The following is a 7,380-nucleotide window of genomic DNA, read 5'->3' on the forward strand; positions in this document are numbered from 1 at the left end:
GGCTCTGATATGTTGAAATACTCTGCTTGCATCTGTGTGTATCCTAGCTGTCTGTTTGTTTTAAATTAAGTGTTTAAGATGATAGTGCATAATTTTCTGAATTTACATCTTAGCAAAAGAAATTACTGTGCTTTAGATCTTCCTTCAGACCTGTAACCAGAAGGGAGCACTCTTACTTAAGGCACAGAAATGTTCTCCTCTGACATTAGTTTCTGCTGCTTGCCCAGAACAATGAGTAAAGAGTGAGTGTGGAATTTTTCAGCAGTGCACCGACAATCTCTGTATAGATTTGTTGCCAGGTATTGGGAGATCTATTTCTCATAGTCACTATAGTTGTAGCCATTGCTTGCTGAAATTGGATGAATGGCAATTCTGATTGAGATGGAGTTCTGCTACCGAATTCATGTAGGGAACTGGCACGTACAGATTTCCAATGCAGTGATGTGTGTCTTTTATTGCATTTATTTTTTATTACTTTTTCCTTTTTACATGAGTTGTGTGGTATCACTAATTTGGGAGTGCCACTGTTTTCCATCAACCAGGTGAGAAGGATTCTAAAAAGACAGGGATCTCCTACAGAGAGTCCAGCAAGGTGCCACAAAGACAAGTTAGGGATGTGGAGAATCTCCCATACGAGGAAAGACTCAGAGACCTGGGACTGTTCAGCCTGGAGAAGAGGAGTCTGAGAGAAATCTCATCACTATGTATAAATATCTAAAGGGTGGGAATCAAGTGGTTGGGGCCAGGCTCTTTTCAGTGTTGTGCAGAGACAGAATGAGAGGTAATGGACAGAAACTGGAACACAGGAAGTTTCATATTAACATGAGGAGGAGTTGCTCCACTGACAGAGTGACAGAGCAATGGAAAAGGCTGCCCAGAGAGGTTGTGGAGTCTCCTTCTCTGGAGATATTCAAGACCTGCCTGGGCACTGTCCTTTGCAACCCGCTGTAGGGAACCTGCTTTAGCAGGGGGATGGAACTTGATCTCCAGAGGTCCCTTCCAACCCCTACAATTCTGTGATTCTGCGATTATAGAAATCTGTTGTGAACACTTGTAACAGATTTAAAATATTTTGATGGAGCAGGTTAGTCCAAAACCAAATTGAGAAAGCTGACCTGTAAGTCACTCTGCTGCTCAGTAGCTCTCAGCAGCCATGTGCAGGCAACTTGCGAGGGCTTGTGTTCCTTCCCAAGGATTAATCAATGCTCCATGCACAGTTTAGCCAAGATTTTAAGAGCAAAGAGGAACTGTGTGTCCTCTCAAGAGAATGCAGGCAATGCAGGTAACCTCCTGCAGCTATTGATTTAATGGGTAGACAATAGTAAAGATGACTGCTAGCTGCAGGTAGTACATGGGTGCTTGAATACAGGATGTTATATGTGAGTTACTCCAAAAGCAATGCCTCCCATGCAATAATGTTGCCCCACAATGTCATGGAAGTGCATATGAAGCACTGGAACTGAGTTCCTCCATGCAGAAAAAATGGCACCCACTGACATTCACTGACACCTGTGAACATTTATGGAGACCAAACAGTGGCTGTGAGCACAGTGTGAGGTGGATGGTAAGTTTCAGCAGCAGTGACAGCAACAGTGGATCGCTTCTGCCTGTGCAGATCTTTAAGAGTATGACATAGTGGTTCATTTCCACTGCTGCAGAAAATGTACGGAAGTGACTATGCTGAAAAAGTGTGTTTTGCAGCTGAGAATTTGCTCTATAAAATAATGTTATTGTTCTCTTTGAATCTGTTGCAGTTTCCATGGAAATAAATTGGAGGCATTACTTTCAGAGCAACCCAGTTCTTGGTCTAAAGAGGCTGCACTGAAACATTGCTGTCCTACTGCTGTATACCTGGCTCACCCTGAGTTGGCCGATGTCTCCAAGAATGAGAGTGCTTGGGTCTTGCATTAGCACTGGAACGGCTGCGTGGTCCATCCTCCTCTGAGCAGTGCCCCTGAGACCCCATAGGAGGTATTTCAGACCTCTCTTTTGTTTGCCTGTCTTAAAGAAAATCCAAACAAACCATTTCTAGCAATGAGGGGAGTGCACTGCTGCTCATTTCCCTAAGCTCTGTCTCAGATTTTTCTCTAATGGTAGTTACTCTTTGAAAGTTTATTTGAAGTTTGAAGGTCATGGGTAGCAGGGAAGCCTGGTTCAGATCCTTTCTGGTCAACTAATTGCATATCTTGTCTTTTTGCAGTGTATCAAGGGCATCTTTTTGGTAGATCTGTGGGGAATACACCACAGGAATGTCCTACTGCTCATGCTTGTTCTCTGCATGCAAGGCTCAGGTGGAGGTTTGTATGTAAGGGTTACAGTTGGAATGTGGAGAAAGTAAATTATTTTAAACTTAAGAGGAAAAGGGTTGCGGGAGGATTAGGAATGTCTGGGACAGACATACGAAGGGGGTGGGCAGTTATTCATAGGTCCTAATATAATAATGCACGTCAATATGTGATTCAGATGTAAGTCTGATGAATTTATAGCAAAATGAGGAAATAAACTGGCAATGCAAACAGGTATTTAATCAGCATATAATCTCAGAAACATGTTTGGAAGGAACACTTCATTGGTCATTAGGTCTGTTTCCCTGCGTCATATGGAAGAGTTCAATTATTCTAACCACTCCTCCTTGGATGGGTGTCAGACAGTTGCTATGTCCAATGCTATGTCCATTTCTGGACTGTTTGCTGCATTTTCCTTGTCATAGAAACAAAAGCACTGAAATGTAATGTAATGTTGTTATACTCTGCAAAATGACCATAATTCAGGTTCCATGTTTACTGCTTCCCCTGCTTACAGTAATTTCTTACTGCTACTACTGCTTACAGTAATTTCTGCCTAAGTATTGTAAGTGGATAAGTAATCCTGTAATTTTGTTTTCTGAACAGGAATCCTGGAAAATGTCCTCTGGCAGTTGAAATTTTGGCTAGTTTGTGCTTTTTCTGTTTTAGCATTTTACTAAAGCATCTGGCTTCTATATATGTGTATTTTATATTGTCTCATATGACTATGTGCATATATATATTCCTGTTCCACACCCATTTAGACATGGCAGATGGTGAGTTCTAGAAATGATTCTGTTTCCTTGGAAGAACTGAGTAATTACATTAGAAGTTTAATGAGTTGAAATTACTTTTCCAGTTAACATTTGCCCTTTAAGTGTAGAGAATTCTTTGAACAATTTGGGCCTTATTTGTGTGTGTTCCTAGATGAAATTTTGCAAAGGAACTTGGAGTTTTATGTCTTTGCGCGCATTTTCCGTGGGGTATTTTGAGATTTAAATTTCAGTGCTTGTTACTGAATAAACAAATCTGATTCCTGTTTCATTGCAAGACTGTAACTTCCTGCCGGGAAGGCCCAGGGCAGGCTTATGGCAGCAAACTTCTGGCAACCAAGAATGTAGGGAGGCATCACCTGTGCCCAGCATTGTGATGTTCAGGTACCTCTCTTTCTGTGGAAAGAAATGGAAGAAAAGCACACACAGAGCATTTCAGCAATCTGCCATGAGCAACACTCTCAATCACCGTGTTCAAACTATTCACTTTCCTTAGTTTAAACAACCATCTCTGTCTTTTCGATGTTGTTTTATATTTGTTTTATCAGGTGCTAGCTTTTTTTTCCTGTTTGCTTAGGTTGCTTATGGATTATGAAATTAGTACAGGTTGAATGAATGTAAAGAAAGACTGTGGACTTGAATTTTGCTTTCCAAATGATGTTTTTTCATTATCCTCTCAAGATAATACAGGTCCATTCTTGAACCAGCCAAGGGAACTCTTGTCATCTAGTAAGTCTTGGTCTAATTGTGGACCTAGAGATGGAGGAGCAGCCTGGGCTACCAGCCTTTGCATCTCCGGCCTTTTTTGAGGACTTGCTATCATGGCAGCTCTTGAGTTCTGGATCTGGTCTCCCTGCCTGCCTGGGTTTAGCACCTTATCAGCCCTCAACTACAAGTCTAGGCAGCTGAACCTAGTTATTTACAATTTCTGCTAGTATTGTTGCCATAGAATTGTTTTCATGTTCTAGTCGCTGTGTTGTGGCTCTGCTCTTTTTCTGGGTGAAAATTTCTTTCTTACTTTCTAAGGATAATTATTTATTTATTCATAGCATCCAATATAGGGCAAATTTGAATTAGGAGATGAACATTTTGAGAATTTATTCTTGAAATGGTGGAACACAAGATTGTTTCAATTAGGATGAGCAACTGACACACCAGTCAGATGTGTTGGATGCTATCTTGTTTAAATATGTTGATTTTAATCTTAAAAAATAATAATAAAAAATAATTAAAAAAAAAAAAAGGTCAGATTCATAATTAGTTTTTCCTTTGGGAACTCAAAATTCTTGGTACAAAGTATAATGATTTGATCAAAATTTTGGTGTTAGCTCTTGATCTAAGTAGTTTCAACATGTTCTTTGGCTTTGCTCCTATACAGTAAAAATAATGGGCTAATTGCCTTACCTGACTGACAGGTATGTCAGATTTGCAAAGTTAAAAGATACGAAGTGGCTATAAATAGTCCCCCAGCCTTTTCTTGTTTCTTTGGGTATTTGCTGCCTCATTTAACCTTTTGAAGAATTCCTTTATTACAACTACCAATCAGCGCCCGAGGAGGATTCTTGTCTAGTCTGACATGGTATTAATGGCATTTAGCCCAACGGTATTATAATCTGGCGGATTCCAAATTCTAAGGGAAAGAGAGCTTTCCCTTGTCCTGGAGCTTTCACCTTCTCTATTATTTTAACTAATACATTTCTTGTTGGCTCTGATTCTTGCTTACTTCAAGTGATGTTAACATGTCTGTGCTGACGGCTCTTCTCTTTTTTTCCAGAAACCTCTCAAGGCTTTGTTTGTATCAATTATATTCCAGTACTGTAGCCTCATCAAGATTATGTCTTGCAATATTGCATGAACCTGAAGGCCAGCCACTTCAAGGGTGTGTATACCTATGGGGGATTGTTTTACATCCCTTTAGGGAAACCTGTGTCCTCTGCTCAGTTTTCTTCTCTGAAATGCTTGTATATCAATGCACACAGCATGGGGAGTAAACACAAAGAGTTAGTGGTGTGTGTGCAATTGCAGGGCCATGGTTTCATTGCAGTCATGGAGACATGATGGGACAGCTCAAATGCTGTTGTGGATGCCTAAATGTAAACAGATCAGCAAGGCAGGGCAGTGGAGTTTTTCCTTATGTGAGAGAACAACTTGAATGTATGGATCTCTGTCGAGGGATAAGTAACGAAAAAAGTGGAGAGCTTATGGGTGAGAATTAAGGGACATACAAATGTGGATGACACCACTGTGAGTGTTTATTACAGGCTACCTGATCAGGAAGAGGAAACTGATGAGGTCTTCCACAGATAGCTGAAGGTAGCATCACAACTGTGGGCACTGGTTCTCATGGAGAACTTCAACCACCCTGATATTTGCTGGAAAAGCACCACCGCCAAGCACACAGAGTCCAGAAGATTCCTGCAGTGCATGCAAGATTACTATCTCATGCATTTGGTGCAGGCGACAATAAGGAGAGATGTACCTCTGGAACTTGTTCTTACAAAAAAGGAAGAATTGGTTGGAAATGTGAAGTCTGTAGGCAGCCTTAGATGCAATGACTCTGAGATAGAAAAGCTCAAGATCTTACATGGAAGAAACAGGGCAATGTGTAAGAGCACTGGAAAGTATGTGGGCCCAAATAAGTTGGTTGACATTCTAAGCTCAAGAGTGGTGGATCCCTAAGAGTAAGAAATCAGGCAAAGGTGGCAGGAGACCTCCGTTGATGAGCAAGGAGCTCATGGAAAAACTCAAATGAAGGAACAAATCTATGGAATGTGGAAAAAGGGTCTGACCATTTCAGAGAAATATGGGACTGTTGTCTTCTTTAAGTATATCAATAGTAAAAGGAAGACTATTGAAAATGCGAGTCCACTGCTAAATGAGGTAAGTCTCCTGGTAACAGAGGACACTGAGAAGGCAGAGTTACTGAATGCCTTCTTTGCTTCAGTCTTTACTGCTAAGACTGCCCCTCAGGAACCCTAGACCTGGAGATTCTCAGGAGAGAGTCTGGGGAAAGGAAGACTTCCATTTGATGAGAAGGATCTGATCAGAGATTATCTAGACAAATTCAACACACAGAAATCCATGGATACTGATGGGATGCACCCATGAGTACTGAGGGAGCTGATAGAAGTGATTGCCAAGTTGCTCTCTATCGTCTTCAAAATGGGAGAGGTGTCTGAAGACTGAAGGATAGACAGTGTACTCCAGCCTTCAAAATGAGCGAGAAGGAGAAGGCAGAAAACTACAGGAAAATCAGCCTCACCTCTGTTCCTGGATAGGTGATGGAACAACTTGTTCTGGATGTCATCTCCAAGCAATTGGAAGAGAAGGAGATTATCAGGAGTAGTCAGCATGGATTCATCAAAGGGAAGTCTTGCTAGACCATTCTGGTAGCCTTTTATGATGCCGTGTCTGGCTGGATAGGTGAGTGGAGAGCAGAGCACCTTGATTTTTGCAAGGCTTTTGACACTGTGCACTGAGACTGTTTAGGAGGAGAAGACTGAGAGGTGATTTAGTCAATGCGTATAAATATCTAAAGGGTGGGAGTTGTGGATTCTCCTTCTCTGGAGATATTCAAGATGTGCCTGGACACTTTTCTGTGCAACCTACTGTAGGGACCCTGCTTCAGCAGGAGAGTTGGACTAGATGATCTCCAGAGGTTCTTTCCAGCCTCTATGATTCTGTGATTTGAGTTGTCCTGTGGGGAGCCAGGGGTTGGACTTGGCAATTCCCTTCCAGCTCAGAATATTCTATGATTCTGTTGCACATCCGACATGAACAAGCCACATTTCAGTTACTTTTATAGTTCTGATCAGAGAACTTAAGAAAAGCATATCAGCCAAAGAAAACGTATTAGCATCACTCGGCTCAAGTGTGTTGAATGAGTGCCTTGAAATGATTTGCTGGAGAAATGACACCAAAAGAAAAATGTATAAACTTCTCATTTATCTGAAACACCTGATGCAGTAATATTTTTTCTCAAGAAAAAAATTGATAAAATTGTATCACAGAGATGCAATTCCAACAAATAAAGGGACTTCTAAATCGCAAGTGAGGCATAGCTAATAAGGAAATACTGCAGTGGTGATGCAAGGGGTACAAAGGAAGATGAAGAAGAAATGAAGTCTTAAGGTGAAATGAATATATATTGTTCTTTCCAAATGCAATAAAGAATCACAGTTTTATAAGCAATTGAAAGTGGACTAAATGCTTTAAAAAGACCTCAACTTCCTTCTCCGTTCTTTTTCCATCTTGTCAACAGATAGAGTTGCTGCAAGGGAACACACACTGCTTGTAGTAAACTCCAGCAGCCCCAGGGTCAG

At 41.1% G+C, this 7,380-nt stretch overlaps 1 long non-coding RNA gene across 2 annotated transcripts in view; it reads left to right on the top strand.

Moving 5' to 3' along the window:
* The window catches only part of LOC122160929, a 29,694-nt gene extending 23,096 nt beyond the window's left edge, over positions 1–6,598 (top strand). For both annotated transcript variants that reach the window (XR_006169000.1, XR_006169001.1), the window contains 3 exons: positions 1,755–1,971; positions 2,201–4,937; positions 5,320–6,598. This is a non-coding gene — a long non-coding RNA (uncharacterized LOC122160929). The remainder of the gene's footprint in view (positions 1–1,754; positions 1,972–2,200; positions 4,938–5,319) is intronic.
* The last annotated feature ends 782 nt before the right edge of the window (positions 6,599–7,380 follow it).

The sequence above is a fragment of the Centrocercus urophasianus genome, unplaced genomic scaffold (genome assembly GCF_019232065.1).
Source record: "Centrocercus urophasianus isolate 14NV4802_14NV808 unplaced genomic scaffold, USGS_Curo_1.0 seq_18, whole genome shotgun sequence".
NCBI classification, from domain to species: Eukaryota; Metazoa; Chordata; class Aves; order Galliformes; family Phasianidae; genus Centrocercus; species Centrocercus urophasianus.